The sequence below is a fragment of the Caretta caretta genome, chromosome 2 (genome assembly GCF_965140235.1).
Source record: "Caretta caretta isolate rCarCar2 chromosome 2, rCarCar1.hap1, whole genome shotgun sequence".
NCBI classification, from domain to species: domain Eukaryota; kingdom Metazoa; phylum Chordata; order Testudines; family Cheloniidae; genus Caretta; species Caretta caretta.
The window spans coordinates 240,033,190-240,055,149 of NC_134207.1; the positions used below are offsets into that span (position 1 = coordinate 240,033,190).

The window sequence follows — 21,960 nt, forward strand, 5'->3', positions numbered from 1 at the left end:
CCCAGATAACCAGAAAGATCACTGCTGACATTATGACCTGCATAAATAACTATGTAAGTCATTTTGGGAGAAAATGGAAAGTTGAAACAATTTACTGTTACATTTTCCACTACTTTACTGAAACACAGGCAGAAGAGAACCAATTATTTGACCATAAATTTGTTTTTTGAATGGAGGGCTTGTATGTTTAAGCATCCATTTCCCCAAGGTTATAACCTAACCCCACTCTTAGGGCTTGTCTATATGGGAAAACTGACCAGAATAATACCTCATGAGGACACTCTATTCCAGAATAAAAGTAACTTTATTCCAGAATAATTCACACACTTCCAAAGTGGAGTAATCATTCTGGAATAAAATGACTTTTATTCTGGAACGGTGTCCACCTGAGGAGCTATTCCAAAGTAGCTTATTCTGCAACTGTTATTACAGTCAATTTCCCCATACAGATAAACCCTTACTCTGCAACAAGTTTTCACTAGTCAAGGACTAGATGTGACCTCATTCACAACACATGAACACTGTTCCTAGATCCATCAAAGCTATGTATGTGCCCTTCTCTTCTCAGGCCTTTGTCTATATTAAGGATCTTTAGAAAAAAATTCCCTCCGATACTGCTACCACCAGTTTAGTTGTGCCAGTGGCTGCCCTACTGTGCATAAGGCTCCAACCTTTTCAATGGCTCAACGGGTTTAATTGACATGATTGAAAAAACACTGGAAGCTAGGAGCCACTAGGGTTGTTGTCAGTGCAAATAAATTAGTGGCACACTACTGACAATTCTTCCTAAATTTCCCTAATGTAGACACAAACTCAGAGGTTGAGTACTCCCTCCTGTCCGTCATTCTCTACTGTGCTAGCTCAGGACCATAGACTCATAGGACAGATGAAACCAGGTCTCTCATCTGGTAGTGCAGAGCATTAACCATAAGATCCCTAAGGTAGTCAACAGTACTTTTTAAAAAAAAAATAATATTCACTGCTTATGGTAACTCCTTAGAAGCTTTGAAATGAAAGCTTCATTTACTATTTTATTCCCTCTACCATGACTCTCATATACTGATTTGTTATTGAAGGTTTGTTGATGAGTTTTGGAGTTCTGATATTGATTTTTTTAATATTTAGGAAAAGAACTGGGGAGGGTTTTGTTTTATATAAAGAAAGATAACTAGATGGTCTTTGAAAACAGAAAAGAAAGTAAAGGAAGGTCATACTTGGGGCCCGCATACCTTAAGATATTTTAAAAGAGGATTTAAATTATACCTCTTAACTTAAAAGCTGCTAAATTTCCACACATATATCATTATAGATCATTTCAGTGGCAAACAATTGTTTTTAATGTATAAATCCATGAAGCAACCCTTTCTGGAATGGCAACTTTTCAGCATTCTGATCAGTACTGCAAGAGGGGAGTACCTTTAAGTTAAGTTGCCTTTAAGTTAAAAGCTTTTCCCCACAAAACAATATTCAACAGCTCTGTAAAATATAACCACCACCAAAGACTGAATAAAAACAGGTATCTTGACATGTAAATTGAGATGCCTGACCAGAGTAAGAGAAATTGCCAAAGAAAGCCTAAAAACTTTTTCCCCCTGAAATTCTCTCCAAGGATGTGCGTTTGGGCATCCAGCATCAAACAATACTGACCTTTTTAAAAAAAAGAAAAAGAAAAGAAACACCTATTAATCTTTACCATAATTATCTTTCTGACAGCTTTAACATCTTGGGGGGTGGTCTTTCTACTGTTTAATGTCAAATTATTATCTAATAATTGTATATTTAGAGTGAAAGATCTTTAACAATGAGTGATAAATACAAGAATACACATTTTTTAAATATAATTCCCATTAGATGAAAAAGCTTTGTATTGTCTAAACTTATTACTCTTCATATAACAGAAATCAGAGATGGAAAGACCTTCTAGGTTATCTGGTCCATTCCATTTCATTACTCTGATACGACAGGACAGTTGCCAACAATAACATTCCCTAGCACTCTATACAGTCTAGTTTGAAATGCAATGAAATGCAATGACTGTCTACTCCACAGTCTAAGATTACGTTAGGAAGCTCTTCTTGTTACTTAGCTAAATTTTCTCTAGTTTGATTTCAACCCATTATTTCTAATTAAAGCCCCTTGTACAGTTCTACACACAGTTAAACAGTTTTTGAGGTTTTTTGATAATTTTATTTCTGTTTTCTGAAATGAAGAGTTTCCTGAAACAGGATAAAAATATGCAGTTAAACAATTCCATAGTAAATAGTTTGTGTGATGTGAGTTTGCAGCAGACTTCTAGACTATGGCATTTTTCCACTTCTCAAAAGTTGGTCAATAAAATTTATCTCTTCAGTGAGATTATTTCCAAACCTAGAAGTACTAAAGACATACCCTTTCCTGGAGCAATATTGCATGCTCTCTCTCTTTCCCTCCCTCCACCCCATCAACCACTCAATGACGAATACTACATAATCAGAGGCAAACTCTCTACAGTTGACTGAATATTGCAAAGTGGGACAAACTGCCCATTTTCACTACTCTTGTGCAGAAAGATTACTTTTAGATAAGAATTTTACCATTCCTGTTTTCAGAGGACAAACCAGGATTTTCATCCTCTGCCCATACATCCCAGAGCACTGAAAACATACAACAAAGAATGTCTGTAGGTTAAATCAAAGCCACTGCCATGGTACAATGCCAGAAGACGGCAATAAAGATTTAGATTTACTAACAATTTCTTCTAATGATTGCAGTTTTTTTCAGTCTTCATTAGATACCCTTATATTACACAACAGATTTACTTCTTCTCATACAATCAATAAGATTGCAAATGCCTCGGGGTAGGGAATGTATCCATGTGCTTAGTAAGTGTAAAGCACATAGTCAATGCCTAATAAAGAGCCACAAGAGCATCACATGAAGCACTCAGAATAAAACTGGTCTACGCAGCTTTTAAAAATGCCTACTTGGGGAAGATGAGATTGCGTAGCATTACATACCAATGAAAGGAGATTTAATGCTCTAAAATATCTTAGTCATAACTAGAACACGCTTTATTTTGACTTCATCCCAGACTTTAGCCTGGCTATAAAACAAGAAATATTTCCAGGATAATTTAACTGTATCAGAGATAATCTATTACATGTGAATGTCACCATTTCTTACGGTTGGATTCACGCATGCTGTGCATAAAATCTTTCTGTCTTCCAAATTCTGGAGGCCATACAAAGCTTTACCAGAAAGCTTCATTTTCCAGCACATTTGTGGCCTTGTAGGGACTTAGGTGGCAAAGATGACGATTTTTTAAAAATTGAATCCACTCCTTAATGAAGGACGTGCAATCTTCAACCCGCTAATCTCAGTCTAATACGGTTAGATATGCCATCTTTTCCAATGAAGTACCCCTATTTCCAAATTTAATAGATTTATAAGGTTCTTGTAAAAATTTGCTTCATACTCAAAATTGGAATCGTACTTCTTGAATTTGAAGCAAATCTCTTTCTTTCCTCCAAAAAAAATCTGCTGAACTGTTTTAAGTTAGAAACATATTAATGTTTCGAGCCCTTTTGCATTTCTGTAACTCAAGCATGGCTTCATTTAAAAAAAAAAATACAAAGATTTTGTTCTGCATTAGTCTATAAAATGGAATTAAGCTTTTGGGTACCCAAAAAAAAAAAATTTAACAAATTTTATTCATAAACAGTTCACCACACATGAACATCAATATTTTTGACCAATAACTGCCAAAGGATTTTTAAAAACATAAGATTTGATGCACGAGGGTGGAGCACCAAACAGCCTTGAAAACCATCATACTCAATCATACATGTGAAACAATTCTTGGCATAATAAGCCGTAACAACCACAATAAATAATCATTCTAAACAAGCAAGCGCAGGCTATGTGGCAAATAAAATATATTTAAAACATATGCAATTACATATTACACAAAAGACTAATGCTGCTGACATAGCATGCTGCCTGAAGATGTGGCCTTACTCTTTGCTTGATTCTTATCCTAAACTTTACTCCATTCATATGCAAAACACTCAATGCTGAGCTCTTTTCCTTCTTCTCCCCTATTAACTTTGAACAAAAATAGAAGCAGATGATTATACACTCAAATGCTGCACAGCATGAAAGAATCACAGATACAAGAAAATACAAAAAATAAAAATGAGATGACTATTATAATACTTTGTTCCATTTCTTTGAATGGAATGAGCTTCAATGCTTCACTGAAGCATGGCTGACAACTTTCAGCTATATCTCGTATGCTACAAATCTTAACATTTATAAAAGTTTTACCCAGTGCTTATTTATAGGGATCAAGATCAGCCTTCGAATTATGTATGAGTATCTGTGCCTTCACGTTATTAAGTGGAAAATTAGGTAAATTTAGAATATTTTACAGGAACACAGCCAATTACAATTGACAACAGTTCAAACAGGGTCTCAGAAAAGTGATTTTTAGCATCTTAATACACAGATGAGTAGAAACTATCACTGTATTTGTACTACCTTTTAGATTATTATACAGTGTCTATATAAATGGAACATCATTATTACAAGTTATTAATGAGATATATGCAAAGAAATAACATTTTTACAGTTATTATGTTACCACACAATGTATTCCGAGAGGATAGACAAGGGAAATGATCACTTAGGAATGTGAGAATTTCAAAGTTTCCCCACAAGATCTCTGACTTTTAAATTGATTTAAAAAATCCCCAGCTTTCTGGCATTAACTTTTCCCCAGTCAACAAAGGAAAATGCAAGTGCTCTTCTCCCCGAACAAACAATAGGCAATCTTGTTTTTCACAACCACACCAAGGAACTGTGACTAAAATAATTAACATAGTTGATTTGCTTTATGACCATCACTAGCTTTGCCAATAATTTGCCATTTACAATGTGATGATAAAGTAGATATTGCAGAGCATGCAGAAACCTTTATCTGCTACCTGCAGACCATAGGGAAAAATGTATAAATTGTTGGCTCAAGCCTGTCTGCTGTAGTGATAGATTGCCCTGGTGATTAATCCCAAACATAAAATCCATTTTGCCCCTGAAAGAGTTAAAATTACAATTTAGTGACTGTTTTGCTGTTTCAAGTGATTTTACTAATGTTCTATACAATCAGTGACAGACTGGGATATGCACATCAAATTATGCCCCCATTTTGTATATATGTTGAACTCACATCTAAACTTGCCTAATATGTGGTTATTGAACAGCATTCCAAACTGATGCCCTGTGCAGGAAGATGCTTGACACCTGACTGAAGGACCAGGTTGGATAAAATTGAAGATTTTTGTGCAAGAGACTGGCAAAGTCACCGCAGGCATTGGGACCTGGCCTCTAACTCCAGGAAACACCATCATGTCTCTCAGTAGGATCAGCCACTGAGCGCACCTGGGCAGTCTCACATTCCTGTTTTATAGCTTCTCCCCCACGGAAATACTCTCCAGCTCATGGAGAGACACTGATCTGCCCAGTAACTACCAGCCCTTGATTCTGGATGGTTGTGGGCACTTCAAGGAAATGGCCTTCCTCTGCCTCCTTACATGTATACACAAAGATATAAACAAACAGAAATCTGTTGATTTCTCAAATGTTTCCCTCTGTCTCTAAACAAATAAAATTCTGCAGCGCAAAAGGCACGTAAGTCACATGAGCAGAAGTCTTGGATTGTTATTTGTTCTTTTGTTTTCCTGGGGGTAGGGTGGAGTTGTTATGTAACAAGAGAAGGAGCACGATGTTCAACTGGGAAGGAGCAACATTGGTCTCAAAGCAGGACACTGTGGGAAGAAAGGACATTTGTCTGAGTGCAGACTCTGGTGTTGATTTCAACATCTGGGAACTGGAGGAAAAAACTGCCATGCCCTCAGGTCGTAAAAAAGACCCTATTTGAGAATATTTTCAAAAAATTCCTGTACCTCTGGGTAATAAAGGAACACATGTCCAAGGTAAACCATACAGCACAGAGCTGCAAGGCCTGGTTGTCAAAATGAAACATCAGGACAAATAAGAAGACAATGAGGAGGAGGAGGATGTGGCCATGTCTGAACAATCTGGATCAACTGGGTAGTAAACTTATTTTCTGTAAAGAAATGCTTACCATGTCTTACTGTGCCAGTAAATGGTTATTTAGATTATTGTTTGCAGTGTTATTGTAACCATGCTGGTCCCAGGATATGAGACAAGGTGGGTGAGGTAGTATCTTTTATTGGACCAGCCTTTGTTGGTGAAAGAGACACGCTTTCAAGCTACCCAGAGCTCTTCTTCAGATACTCTTCAATATTTATAGAAAATACTCCCAGACTTGAAAAAGAGCTCTGTGTAGCTCAAAAGCATCTCTCTTTCACCAACAGAAGTGGTCCAATAAAAGATATTACCTCATCCACCTAGTCTCAAACTTAGATTATTGTCATACATTTGTGTTTTGGGTGGATTACTTATTAATTTCAAAATGTTTGTGTTAAAAATAACTGGTATGTTAGTTTGCTATGGGAGTATTTATGAATTTTACTTTTACTGTTACTGCTGGACTTCTGAATGATTTTTTATTGCTCAATATAATCAAACATCCTTGGTAAAAATTTCCTGTTCAAAAAAAAATATTAGGTATTTATGAATTTTAACATTGAAAAATATGGGTTTTTTCAAGCTGTTTGGTATGTTGCTAGAGATAAGGGTTTAAGGATTATCTCTGTCTGTTTATGATTTATTATATTCCCTATAAAACTGGGTTTAGAACAAATTAAATCTTTTAAATAGTGGCACAAACAGCTGCAGCAGGAGGAATCTTTCCTTCACAATCTCATTTTTTAAATCAGTGCACTAAGATATACTCCAAATGAGAGTGACTTTTTATTTTTTTTTACATACAACTTTGTTTCAGGGTCTGAGACATGAAGGGTTATGAACATCCATGATCTGCAATGTCCACAGCTTCAGAGTCATCTCCCAGTATCACCAGCAGTGCTACAACTAAACATGTCTCAGACAGTAAAATACCTGTACCAAAAAAAAAAAAAAAAGACTTTCTTCATCATCCAGTAAGGCCATGGATGAGTTCAAAATCAGGACCAGCAAATTCCAGCAAGACTCCACAGATGAAAAAATGGCTGAGTTCATTTATAAAACAAATTCTCCCTTTCACCTTGTTCAGAACAAGCTTTTCATTGACATGGTTGGATCATTATGATCAGGCTACACACTATCCTGGCAGAGCAGACATTGCTGGATAAACATATGAGAAGGAAATTGAACATGCAAAAAAACCTTGACAGGAAAGTCGTTAATCTGAGTCTTGATGGGTGGAGCCATCCAGTAATATATGCTTGTGACACAACAGAAAATGGGCTTGTCTATCTTACAAAAACAACTGATATAACAGGAAATGCCCATACAGCAGAATACCGAAAAGAAATAGCAGTAAAAGATATAAGAAACTGAACAAAAATTCACATACCAAGAGCATAGCTTTGTCACACAATACTGCAAATGTAACAAAGATGGGAAGAAATCTAGAAGATGATAATGAAGAGAACCTGAAACTTACAACATATGAATGCAGTGTTCATTCAATGTATCTTTTAACCAAAGACTTAAATACAATTTCAGGAATAAAGGAAAATGTTGTTGAAATTGTAAAAGTACTTCCATAACAACCATTTTGCTTCAGCTTCACTGAAAAGAACAGGAGGATCCAAACAAATTGTCCTCCAAGAAGTAAAATGGAATTCAGTGGTTGCCTGTTCTGAGCAATTTATCAAGAAGTGGCCTATTCTGATGACTATTTGTGAAGAAAATTGTGTCAAAACACGTGGAATTGTCACAGCCAAAGTCATCAACAACACTGGACTAAAGAGAAATTGAGAAGATCTGCTGAATATACTGAAACCTATTTCCGTAGCCTTGGACAAGCTGCTGTATTTCTGGTGCTGCTGAAATTTGGAAAGAACTTTAAGAGAAATTGAAAAAAGAAATATCCAGCTAACAAACAAAGTTCAACTGCAAGCAGTAAAGAAGCAGATGAATCAGGCACTTACTCCACCTCATTTTCTTGCCAATATGTTCAATCCAAAGTGCCAGGCTAGATGCCTAACTGCTGAAGAAGATGCTGCTGCTATGACTTGGGCATCTAATAATCATGCCAGCCATAATAAACTTCCTGGTTGGAGGCAAAGCATTCAAGCAGGATATGTTTGTTGATGATGATTTAAAGAAAGTCACACCACTAAAATGGTGGAAGTCACAAGCTAAGACCCTGGAACTACAGTTTGAGAGTTTGTTGAAGTACTAGCCCAGCTTTTTGACAGCTCTTGCCTCTTCTGAAGACAGAGAAAGAATATTTTTTTCATTAGGTCTGATTAATTCAAAGTTGAGAAATCAATTGGTAGTTAAAGCAAGGAAACATATTCTCTTCCAGTCTATGAATAAAAATGAGGCAGGAAGGGATGAGACCTACTAGTTTCAACAGTTTAAAGGACAGCTTAAGTAACTTAGGAGACGGTTGTCTCCTTTTCAAGAGAATTAGGTGAGTAAGAATTTAAGCTCCAATCACTTTCACTTAGGCATATTTGAAAATTTTCCCAGACTGATTTGAAATAATCAATTTAATTCACTGACTACAGTTAATCCCCATTCCTTTAATGAATTTTGTTTTTAAGTACATCAGAAGCAGGAAGCCTTCTAAACAACCAGTGGGACCACTGGACAATCAAGATGATAAAGGAGCACTCAAGGATAAGACAAGACCACTGTGGAAAAAATAAATTAATACTTTGCATCGGTCTTTACGGCTGACGATATGAGGGAGAAGCCCAAACTTGAACCATTCTTTTTAGGTGACAAATCAGAGGAATTGTCTCAGATTGAGGTGTCATTAGAGCAGGCTTAGAACAAATTGATAAATTAAACAGTAATAAGTCACCAGAACCAGATGGGATTCACCCAAGAGTTCTGAAGGAACTCAAATGTGAAACTGAAGTACTAACAACTGTGGTTTATAAACTAACATTTAAATCAGCTTCTGACCAAATGATAGCTAATGTGACATCAATTTTTAAAAAGGGCTCCAGAGGTGATCCTGGAAATTACTGGCAGGTAAGCCTGACTTCAGTACCAGGCAAACTGGTTGAAACTATAATAAAGAACAAAACTATCAGACACATATATGAACATAATTTGTTGGGGAAGAGTCAACATGGTTTTTCTAAAAGGGAAATCATGCCTCACCAATCTACTACAATTCTTTGAGGGAGTCAACAAACATGTGGACAAAGGGGATCCAGTGGATATAGTGTACTTAAGATTTTCAGAAAGCCTTTGACAAGGTCCCTCACCAAAGGCTCTTAAGCAAAGTAAGCTGTCATGGGAAAAGAGAGAAGGTCTTCTCATGGATCGGTAACTGGTTAAAAGATAGGAAATAAAGGGTAGGAATAAATGGTCAGTTTTCAGAATGGAGAGAGCTAAATAGGGGTGTGTCCGCCCCAGAGGTCTGTACTGGGACCACTACTATTCAATTTATTCATAAATGATCTGGAAAAAGGGGTAATCAGTGAGATGGCAAAATCTGCAGATGATGCAAAACTACTCAAGATAGTGAAGTACAAAGCAGACTGTGAAGAGCTACAAAGGAATCTCACAAAACTGGGTGACTGGGCAACAAAATAGCAGATGAAATTCAGAGTTGATAAATGCAAAGTAATGCACATTGGCAAACATAATCCCAGCTATACATATAAAATGATGGGGTCTAAATTAATTGCTATCACTCAAGAAAGAGATCTTGGAGTCATTGTGGATAGTTCTCTGAAAACATCCACTCAATGTGCAGCAGTAGTCAAGAAAGCTAACAGAATGTTGGGAATCATGAAGAAAGGGATAGATAATAAGATAGAAAATATCATATTGCCTCTATATAAATCCATGGTATGCCCACATCTTGAATACTGCATGCAGATGTGGTCGCCCCATCTTATAAAATATATATCGGAACTCGAAAAAGTTCAGAAAAGGGCAAAAAAATTATTACGGGTATGGAACAGTTTCCACATGAAGAGAAGTTAATAAGATTGGGACTTTTCAGCTTGGAAAAGAGATGATAAAGGGAGGATATGATAGAGGTCTATAAAATGATGATTGGTGTGGAGAAAGGAAGCATTATTTACTCCTTCTCATAACACAAGAGCTAGGGATCACCAAATGAAATAGGCAGCAGGTTTAAAACAAAAAAGGAAGTATTTCATCACACAACGTCCAGTCAACCTGTGGAAGTCTTTACCAGAGGATGTTGCGAAGGCCAAGACTATACCAGGCTTCAAAAAAGAACTAGATAAATTTCATGGAGGATAGATCCATCAATGGCTATTACCAGGATGGGCAGGGATGGTGTCCCTACCCTCTGTTTGCCAGGAGCTGGGAATAGGTGACAGAGGGTGGATCACTTTATGATTACCTGTTCTGTTCACTCCCTCTGGGGCACCTGGCAATGGCCACTGTCGGAAGACAGGATACTGGGCTAGATGGACCTTTGGTTTGACCCAGTATGGCCGTTCTTATGTTATCATTTAGTTGTAAATGTAAAACATTTTGATAAGAGAAGTTTATGTACCTAAAACATTTAAGGTTGTTTGGCCTAACAAAAAATATTTTATATACTGTTTTGTGTGTTTAATTAAATTCCAATTACCATCCTAATACAGCTTGACACAAATCATAAGCAAAAAGTTAAAGATGTACCAAATCTATTATAAAGGCTCTATTTTGTTGTAAATCAACATGTTTTAATAGCAATATCAGCTAACGAGAATACACTTTTCTTTAGAAAAATAACTGAAGTACAAATGGAAAAGTTAATTAAAATAATTATATAAATGTAGGTTTCTACTTGGTGACTGAAATAATTATTTAAATCTGAATTTAAATCAATCCACCCTGTGAATCCATCATGACTAATCTAGGGCCATCGGCCTTAATTATCTCTCAGTGACTGGCTCACTATCATGGAATAGTTTTTCTGCATGGAAGGTGGGTGCTTCTCACAGCACATGTCAGGGAGACAGTGTCTCTATTTAACAACAGGGTTCTGCTCTGGATGACAGGAAGGGGACAGATCACTGCCAGACAACAAGGGCTTACAAGAACAAGACAGCAGGAGAGACCAGCTCAGCTTGAAATACTAATAGACTTTGGACTCACAATAAGGGGGCAAGTTCAGACATGGGGAGGGTGCATCTCAGGACTTTTATTCTTTTCAAAGATCTGTAACTCTGGAATGCCTTTAAGGAGTGAAGTCGCTGATTAAGAAATTCCTTTGCTAAGCCTGTATTCCTTGCTTTCCTGCAATGATGTCATCATAGGGGTTAAACTAGAAGTCAAGAGCGCTCAGAACTCAGAAAGAAGGGGGTCAGAGAGAGAGAGAGAGAGCGCGCGCCTGAAAATGAAGTTCATTACAGCATGGTTGGTAGACTACTCTGGAATGACCAGAATTGACTATGCTTTAACTTTCATTTCTCTATGGTAACCTAAGGACTTTTTATGCTGTGTTCCAGTTGACTACTAACCCAGACTGTTTTTAAAATGCTGCTTGAGTGTCCCTGTAAATACCTGATGAGGTGCATTAATCCCCGAGGACCATACAAGTGTCTACCAAGAGTCTATTTCAATTGGACTTGCTGAACGGCGCTCATGGTGTGAAGCGGGAGTGCTGAAGCCCCAGAGGTTCGATCTCAGCAGGCGGTAGCCTACCCTGAAGGAACAGTGAGACCACTTGGCAGTCTGGCACATGTCAGGGGTTCCTACAAGAGACTGTTCCAAGTGGGGGGCATAGCACCCATCCTTGATGGAAGCTTGGCTAGCTGATACACAAGCCAAAGATCTCAGAAAACAACAAAAGTCCTGAGATGAATCTTTAGCATGTCTTACCTCACCCTTTCTTGTGAGTTCAAGACCTGTTTGGGTTTCAAGCTCCTCCCAACTTGTTCCTGCAAGCCCTTTTTGTCTGGCAATGGTTGCCTCCTACCCAGAACAGCAAGTCTCTTTTTTCCCCCCCATATGCTTTATTGGTACACTCCAACCCACTCTTGTCACATCTGGCCCACCGTATAGAAAACAATCATTCCAAGGTTGCAGAGACAGAAATAAAGGTGATGGCCTGAGACTGAAGTCTTGATGGCTTCTCAGTGTTAGTCCGTCAATAAGATATCAAGCACCTTCCTCTTCATGGCATCTCTGTGTAATGCAGTTTAATGCACATGTCTTGTGCACGTTTGAACATGAGTTCATCACATAATACAAGATGGAGGTCATAATCTGATACCTATGTATTCCATGCTGACAGAGTGCCTTTATCTCAGGCTTTCAAGTCTCTACAGAAAATATTCAGTGTAATTGAGAAGAAAAATATGAGTGAAGTTAAGTGTGAGGAGCTCTTGAAAAATAAAGTAGTAATTGCTTCTCACAGGAAACATGAATGCTTTAAATTGAAACAGAGAGAGAGGTGCAACCTTCGATGAAATGACAGACAAACACAAAATATCACTGAGTAAGTTAAAGAAAAATATCCTCAAGAGTTGTATGGATGTGATTGACCTGTAAATGGATTTCCGGGCGGGAACTACAAGTGAACACCTTAACCAGGAAGTGACTCCTGGAAGGTCCCCGTTTTCTTTGCTGGAAGCAGGAAATGGGAGGATCAAAGGCTTTCAAGGTCATTTTCTTCTCTGGCCATTAGGAACAATATTGTCAAAGGCAGTTTGTTGGGGTTTTTGGAAGGATATCATGTATATAATATAAAGATGTGCCCAATAGTTCTTCCCCTCCACTTTGCTGGACAGAATCAACCATTTTTTAATATTACAAAAGGCAGCTGAAGCATTTAGGTGCAGGGAAGAGTACTTCTTTCCAAAGGTAAGACCAATTTGTTTTCCTCTTTCAACAAAGCAGAAAAATGTGCTTAATACAGCAACTATAAAGTCCACTGAATACCCAAACATATTATTAATTGTAGGTACTTTTCCTGTAGACTGGTAGTGTGAGATTGCTCGATTAATCACACATAGTGTCTTACACCCACAATGTTATCTGTGTGATTTTTATAGAATATAAGCCTTTGTATTTTCATAACAATATTTTTCTGCTTTATGTACTTTCACCATTTAAGGAATAATAAACATTTGAGAGAGACTGACACTCGGTTGAAAATGTATATAATTTAAGCCCCATTCCCTTAATTCTGAATACATGCTGTCTTCAGACCACCCACTTTGTTCTGATTGGGCTGAGAAACACGGAGAGATCACAAAGCTCAAGAATGATAGAAGTTTATCCCTTGTGGCATCCAGTTCTATTTCATGGAAATAGCAGGCTGATAAGACGCCTGAGCCAAAAAGCAGTCGTACAACAATACCAGTTCGTAAACTGGTGGGTTGACAGGTTAACCAACTGGAGCAGTCCAAAAAAGCCCAGTGCTCAAATTCAATTATACTTATACTACATACTTATACTACTCAGAGAGGTGATTAATAAATACATGATGCAAAAATGCTCCAAACAATACAACACACTAACAGACCTTTCCCGCCTTCTGCAGCTGGGAAATGAAAGGACACAGCTTTCCTTATTAGCTAGTCCTTTCCTGTCTACTAGGGAAAGACTCCCCACTAGAGCTTCCTTAACTCTGGATCTCTCTAGCCTACTGCCCCTGTCTAGGAGGTGAGTTAATCACTACAAGCCACATGGTTGTTCCTATCATGTGAACTGTGACTACCACTTCCTGTTTTAAAGGGCCCAATAGCCAACCCAGGTGCACTGGGATACACACCCCAAAGCCCAAGGCCTTGTTAGAGAGTTACGTTATGAAATGGATATTATGCAGAGAAATCCCATAAATGAACATGCATTTTTATCCAATATCCTGTCAAAATTGCAGGACACAAAATAATTACATATAGCAACTCAAGCAAATGGAGAGCAAAATGTATATTATGTATATACCGTGAGAGAGGAATGTGAACAAAGAAAGCAAGCCCTTTTTCAGTCTTTAACATTGTTCATTACTTGCCATATAAAGATTCAGAGGGATCCCTTGCTACCCTACTCAAAAGTATATAGATAGCATCAATGTATGTTGAAATAGAAGCTTTCGATGAAAAACTTCGGGGTTTAACAATGTATAAATATGTATTAAAAATAAAATAGTTAAAATTTTAGAACACAATATATTAAATAAATATTTGTGGAAATTTAATATTTTTTGTTGTTTTTTATGTCTGACTTTATATTGTGGAAGTAGACATATTCTGAGACAGACAACAGACTGCAGTATCACTTCTCTCCTTCTTCCCACACCTTTCTAGTCTCTCTCCTGTCAACACAAATATTCCAAAAGCACTCTTTCCCATACCTCTTGTGTGTATCTCGTTTTTGAGGGATATCACACATTTTCATCCAAGTTATCTACATTGTGCACAAATTTTATATATTCCCCTCACTTTCAGTGGTGTAATGTATTTACCTCAAATGAAGTATCATGACATTGAGATATAGAAAGAGTTCTTTCGACTAAGCAAAGGAGCCCACAGGATTTTCACTTTGCTGAATGGGTAGTTTTTGTTTCCCTCATTTTGGATCTTTGTCACATACTGAGTCCCATTATTTGGGCTGCGGCAACTTGAGAGATCTGATTCTTCCGCACTCAAACGTCACCGGGAGAACAAAGATTCTCTCCAAAGGCTGAACTCAGATTCCACTGATCATTCCAGGGCCTGGTATATGCTACAAAATTACATTGACATAAGTTACCTTGCAACATATCTACACCAAAATTTGTCTCTGGCTGACATAAACGCCTCCTTACAGCAATGCAGTAAAACCACCTCCCCAAATGGTGTGGAATCATTGCCAACCTATTGACGTCAACACCATGCCAGTGTAGACACTGCTTGACCTATGTTGACCCTATTAGTCCTCCAGCACCTTTCCCACATGCCCCACTCCCTGTGACAGTGACCTCTCTGGTCACAATTTTAAACTCCACTGCTCAGGGGTCATGGAGACTGAAAGCCTCCCTCCCTTTAAAACTAAGGATATAAATATTGTTTTAAAAGTTAACTATTTAAAGGATTAAAATTTGATCATTTAAACTGTTAATTGTTTAAATGAAGAGGGGTAGGGGTTGCTCTTGGGGCCAGTTGCCTGGCTGTGGGGCTGTGGTTGGCTGGTCGGCCAGCGGGGTGGGGCCAGGTCTGGGGTCCGGCCAGCATCCATCATGGCGTGGCCAGAGTGGTGTGGCCGGGGTACGGCCGGAACTGCACAGCCAGGGCAGGGCTGCACAGCCAGGGCTGGGGTGGACGGCGCCACACTGTGCAGCCAGGGGTTAATGGTTAATGTCGGTTAACATTTTACATCCCTATTTAAAACTTCATGAGTAATTTTGAAAAGGCCTTTTCCTGATGGCCCACCTTGATGAGCACACGTAACAGCTATCCCTTGTTGAGTCCAACTGCCCAAAGGACCATACTAGCTCCATGCACTAGACAAACTCCTGCCTAGAGTAGACGGGAGTATTGGATCTCCTGGGCCTGTGGGGAGAAGAGGCTGTGCAAGCACATCTATAGAGCAGCCACCAAAAAGTGGACATTTATAAGCAGACTGCATGTGGAATACAGGCAAAGGGGTACAACAGAGAGCAGCAGCAACGCCACATGAAAGCAAAGGAACTGTGCCTGGCACACCACAAGGCCAGGAAGTGCGATAACCCATCTGTTGCTGAGCCGCAGACTCGACACTTTTATAATGAGCTGCATGCCATACTTGACAGAGACCCCCATCATCATCCCACAGAACACCATAGATGCTTCAGAGGAACCTGAAACAAAGACCCCTACCATGAACAATGAAGAAGAGGAGGGAAAATTCAGCAGGGGGCCACAACCTAGGACCTGCTTGAGACTCAACCGCTGTTTAGCCAGTCTGCCAGCCAAGCATGGATGAGCCCAAAGAAGGGGGAAGAAACCTCTAGTAAATGTGTGCATGCATTTTTCCTTACGACTTTTAAATTTAAATATGGTGCCCAGCCCAACTCACAGTCACAGGTATCAACAAGTCACAGGTATCAACTTTTCACTGTTTTGCTAGTACCATTCCCTCTTCTTGTATAACAAAGAGAGGCAGAGCTGCCATCTGCTTTTCATTCTCCTGTTGAGTTTGGCAAGGAGACGCCATGCAGTGCAGTTTAAGTTCAAAGGGATGTCCCTTGTATCCTCCTGAGAGATCTCTATGAAACTTACATGGATGTACCCTAAAATCCTCTCCTGGAGGTTTCTAGGGATAGCTACCTTATTTCTTCCTCCTCGGTAGGCTACTTTCCCATGCCACTGTGATGACTTTTGGCTGGCACCATTACAGTGGAACAGGCTAGCGGCAGATGGGCCCCGACAGCTTTGGGATGTCAATAGCAGCTGTGCTCTTTGTGCTTTAGTTACCCTCAAGAGTGAGATATCACCTAAAACCATCACCACCTATGGAAAATGGTGCCAATATTCACTGGCACTGCCCTATACTCGTACCCATGGAATAGGGATCAAAATGTTATCGTTTCATGCAACTGAAATTCTTTCCTCACTGCTTCTTGCACTAGATGAGTCATACTCAGTGTGGCTAGGGCTGGAGTGTGGTGCTGTGCACAGAAGCTCCACAGCAGAAATGTCAATAAGCATGTCTTATTATCAACCAGGGCACATTAAGGAAAACCACAACTTCACATACACTGACAGCGGCAGTTCTCACAGATATGTGTAGCCATGATGAAGTACATTTGTGCACTGAAATGGACAGAAATGTTTTCTGCCTTTCCAATTTCGAAGTCCCATTCTGTTAATTTTTCTTTTTTGCATATTGCATGGCAAAAGCGGTGCAGAAAAACAACTTTCTATTTGGGGGAAATATAATTATCTTCATTAGTTCACAACACTTATTGCAGAATACACAGCAGTACTCGAAGCACATACGACTTGTAAATATACAGCAAGCACCATAAAATTCAGACCTTCAGGAAAATACCCACTCATATTTTTAAATGTATAGAAAGCACTACACTATTCCTAGCAGCACCCAAAGCTCCAGGCCCAGAGAACAGTCTAGCACAGAACACTACTGTGGCTGACCATTAAAGTCCTCTTTCAAAGGCTCCCTCAACTGCATAGCTCCATGTTAAGCTCTTGTAATGTCCCTTATGTCTGGCTGCTCAAAATTAGCCACTCCACCACCCTGGTGACAGATTATTCCCCAAGCATCAAGCACCTTCCCTGACCAGCCCACATTGATATCAGTAAAGCATCCCCAATGATGCACCAACGCTTGCATAACCATAGAAAAGTAGTCCTTTCTGTTGATACTCTATGGCTAGTGCCAAAACAGGGATGTGCGTGCCTTACCCCAGGAACCCAGTGCTACAAATCCTTGCATTATGTACAGCGCCAAAGCAAGTGTTATGTGACCAGGACATGGTTGTCATGCTTAGTGACTGAGTCAGAAGTCATGCCCAATGGTCAAAACAGGAGTCAGACCAAGAGATCAGAAAAGAAGCTGGTAGCCAAGAATCGGAGCCTAGTGTCAAAACCAGAGTCAGAGACCAGAGCCAGGGATCAGATCCAGGGTCAGAAGCCAGGAGTCGGAGCCCAGAATCTGAGACAGAGGCCAGATGCTAGAGCCAATGATCAGAGTCAGAAGCCAGGAATCAGAACCAGAACAAGGCAAGGCAGCGGCATGGCTGTGGCCAAGACAAGTGCGGGGCTGGAACAAGGCAGAAAAAAGCAGGCACAGAAGCCATCACAGCCGCGGGCAAATGCTTTGAGCAGCCACCAAACTGTTGCTGCTGGCTTTAAGCCAATCATGCAGCCTCCTACAGGCCAGTTGCACACATTAGGTTACTTTGCTGCAGGCCCTGATTCCTAACAACAAGCAGCCAAGCATGCACACGAACGAGCTACATACAAACTTCGGCAGCAGTACGTTGATACAACTGTCATTGACCAAAGGTGGTAGTGAAGACATGCCCACCATAACTTCACTCATGGATCCTGCTAAGTCAGACTTGGTTAACTTCCCCTGCAACTCTTAAATCTCCTTGAACCAAACATATCTTGACAGCTGCCTTCCTACCTCATTTATGTCTGCTACTCCTTGTCAGGTACCAAGTCAGCCACAAGAATACCTTGGTCTCCTCCACCTCCCTTTCACCTCTGAGGTTTGTGGTTGTAGGGGACTGCAACTTCAATGAGTGCCCCTGGCAATTATCACCCCTACATAGACACAAATGACTTAGATGGAGAAGGGAGTGCTGTTGAAGGTGCTGCCAGAAAATGAAGGATAAAGGATAGATTCCAAGACCAGAAGGAATCACTGTGATCATTTAGTCTGACCTCCTGTATAACACAGACCACAGAATTTCCCCAGCATAATTTGTAGAGCACATATTTTTTAAAACAACATCCAGTGTTGATTTAAAAACTGCCAGTATGTTTCAGCACATATATGCTTCCAGGCAATAAGTTGTTACATTGTTAATTTTTTTCAAAAGCCAACATTGTTCTGAACTTTTTAAACAGTCCTTAATTATAAAATGAAATTGTAGATTTGTTGCAGAATAAAAATACTGTTAATGGACTAGACAATATACCAAATCAAGGTGAAGCTGCTATGCAATGAAATAATAAAAATATGTACTATAATACATGCTGAACAATTCAATTGAAGAATCATTGCATTTCTCGCAATTGCAGTGTCCTGCTTTGTATAATGGTTTAAAATTAAATTAGTGACAACTCAAAATATTGCAGAAACTATTCTGTTTGTTTTTCACATAATTCCACAGATCAGTAATTCAACTCTTTCAAGATGCTAGTGCAAAAAATGTTTCCCAGGAAAATTACAGAACTTATGTTGGAATGATTTACCAGGGGTCATGGAGGATTTTGCATGACTGACAATTTGTAAGTCAAGATTGGATGTTTTTCTAGAAGATACTGATCTAGGTATTGTTCTAGAGTATTTCTATGGCCTGTGCTAGGACATCAGACTAGATCATCATAATGGTTCTTTCTGGCCTTAGAATCTGTGAGAGCAAACAAAACGGCAGAGACTAAACTATCTTGCTTTTCAGAAAGACTTGACCAGACTACAATAGCAGAACTCCAAAGAACCAGATAGAATTCTCCAACACGATATATTAAAAAAGCACTAAAGACCTCATGTAATACTGACCACACAGAGAAGGAAGGCAGAGAGAAAAACATGAAATAATGACATTTGTATTTAATTTCAAAATGTAAAAGGAACCATTACAAAATAAAAATTATTTTTAATTGTGATTTGTATCTTTTATTGTTGGGAAAGGTTTGCATTTCACTCAGCCTAGGTAATGAAAGTATACTAATATGTTTCATGCTGTGGTTCTCACGTATTAGCACAATACATTTGTGTTTGGTTTTCCATTATAGGGGAATATTTTAATTATGTCTCAGGAAAATGTTAAAAAAGAAAAAAAAAGGAACAAAAAACACCCAAAACAAAACACATGATGGTCCCTTATTCAGCATTTTTAAAAAATCAGTAACGCAACATTTAGTTCTGGCATGCAACAGCACAAGCCCAGCATGAGTGCAGGTAAGAATAAATACCAGTGCTAATCTTTTCACTGCTGCTGAACCATAAACATTTTTGAATGGACTTTTTGTGAAGGGGCACCACCTTACTCTGGTGGGAAGGGGACTAACAAACTCTTCTGGGCTCATCCAACACCAACTAGGCACACCTGTAAGGCCTGCTTTGCCTGAATGCAGGGATGGGAGCAGGGAGTTTAAAAAGGGAAAACCTGTCACAGGGAAAGGACTGCTAATCTCAGATGGAGATCAGCCAAGACGGAAACAGTCTCTAGCTTTACTGCCCCTGGAGCTGCATGGACCAGTTGCAAGAATGTCTCAAGAGTAGAGGCTGGAGGTAGCCCTTAATTAAAGGCAACAGACCCACTGAAACACCTCCTGAAAGACTGGCTAAGAGACAGACCACCTTTGCCTTTCTTTTCTGTCACTTGAATTACCCTCTCTCAGAAGAGAAAGAGAGAAGTGCCTTTCTTTTGTTTGTTTTGCTTAGAGAACCCCTCATATCCTACGAATTGAAGGAGGACATTATAAGAAACCTGAAGCAGGGTCTGGTGGGGATTTTGGGAGGATAGGGGCTACCCTCACTCCTGAATACAAGGACCTCACAGTGTGGACTGGAGGAAAGCTTTTCTTAATATTACCTACTATATCCAACAACACTAAAAAGCTAAATGCCCAAAAAAAAAAAAAAAAAAGCCACCACCACCCACCTGTAAATATCAATAAAAAATGAATGGGGCAAATATATGCACAGTGACTCTTTCAAAGTCATGATTCAAGGAAACTCTGTGATATGTTTTCTAAGTCTCTCTTTTTAAAAACTAAAAAAAAAAAAATCTATGAATCCTGCAGTCTTTCACAAGAAGGCCATATGTACGCTATGGGGACAATAATGGCACTGATACCATGCCATAGCTCTGTTGGTATAACCCTGTAGTGTAGATACGAATTACAGTGACAGAATGGGTTTTTCCATCATTGTAGGAACATCAACGCCCTGAGCAACAGAAGCTAGGTCAGTGAAAGCACTGTTCTGTTGACATAGCCACGTCTACACCAGGGGTTAGGTGAACATAGCTACAGTGCTCAGAAGTGTGGATTTTTCATACCCCTTAACGCTGTAGCTACACTGTCCTAGATTTTAATTGTAGACCAGGCCTATGAATCAGACCATGTCTAAGAATTAACAAGTTAAAATGTTTTATAAGGATATTGATTTTCTTACTTTGAGGTACTTACCTTTATTCATCCTGCTGTGTTACAGCCAATAAAACATTCCATCCATGTCAATTCTTATTTGTGAAAAAGCATTCCAGCAATTACCTTTAGTAAAATATACCATATTGAAATATTCTGGTCTACTGTTTATTCACAAAGGCACAAAATAATTCCTGGACATTGTACAAAGGTACTGTAACATGGATTTTAGAAAGTACTAAATACTGCTAAAGTAGAATCCCAATTTGTTTTCCTGAATGGTACTAAGAGATATAATTAATTTTGCTAGAAGGCTTAAAGTACATTACAAGTAGTTTTAGACTAGAAATCACAGTAATAAGTACTTTGAATTAATATTTCTAAAAAGTTAATAAAATCTAAAGCATCACAAGCTTTATTACTCATTTTAAAATACATAATTTCTAACACTATAGCTTCAATGTTTCCAGCTAAAATCTTTTCAAATCAACATGACATTCACGCAAGTTAGTCACACATACACATGATCTGACGTTGCACCCACCTGCCAGCGAACACCACACAAAACTAAGAGTTTTGACCTACATGTTTAAAACATTAAAATATTTCCATAAATGACACATTACCTCTTTAACAGCACATAAAAATCCATGAAACAGCTCAGGTTGCATATAAAGAATGTTCAAGTTTAATGTAGCATAATCATAATACCTGTATGTTAAAAAAAAAAACACACACATAACAGTCACATAACTGTATTTCTAAAACTCTACTTAAAAATAAAGTCAGAAGTATGCTGTATTTGCTTAAATTGGCCAGCATTAATGTTCTTAACAAAACTTTAATAAATATAAAGGCTGCTCAAGACACCAACATTTTTCTTCATACAGGTTTGGAAAAAAATATTTTTACATATATCAAGTACCTCGAATTCCATTATTCTGACAAGCACTGAGAAGCGTTAACATCTGAATTGCAGCCATACAGCAATAACATTTTTTCCAACCTCATAAGTCATCCCCACCCAAGAAAAGTCTTAATAATTAAATATAATGCTATGCAAAAATATTACAAATGCACATTTTAGTAC

At 38.7% G+C, this 21,960-nt stretch overlaps 1 protein-coding gene across 3 annotated transcripts in view; it reads right to left on the bottom strand.

Annotated features, from left to right (window-relative positions):
* The window catches only part of ZNF438 (zinc finger protein 438), a 99,649-nt gene that overhangs the window by 73,387 nt on the left and 4,302 nt on the right, over nucleotides 1-21,960 (bottom strand). For 2 of the 3 annotated variants that reach the window (XM_048837748.2, XM_048837750.2), the window contains exons 2-3: nucleotides 21,497-21,581; nucleotides 20,913-20,996 (exon numbers count right to left, since the gene is read on the bottom strand). The gene's annotated coding sequence lies outside the window, so the exon portion shown is untranslated. The remainder of the gene's footprint in view (nucleotides 1-20,912; nucleotides 20,997-21,496; nucleotides 21,582-21,960) is intronic. The other variant, XM_048837753.2, reaches the window with a different exon arrangement.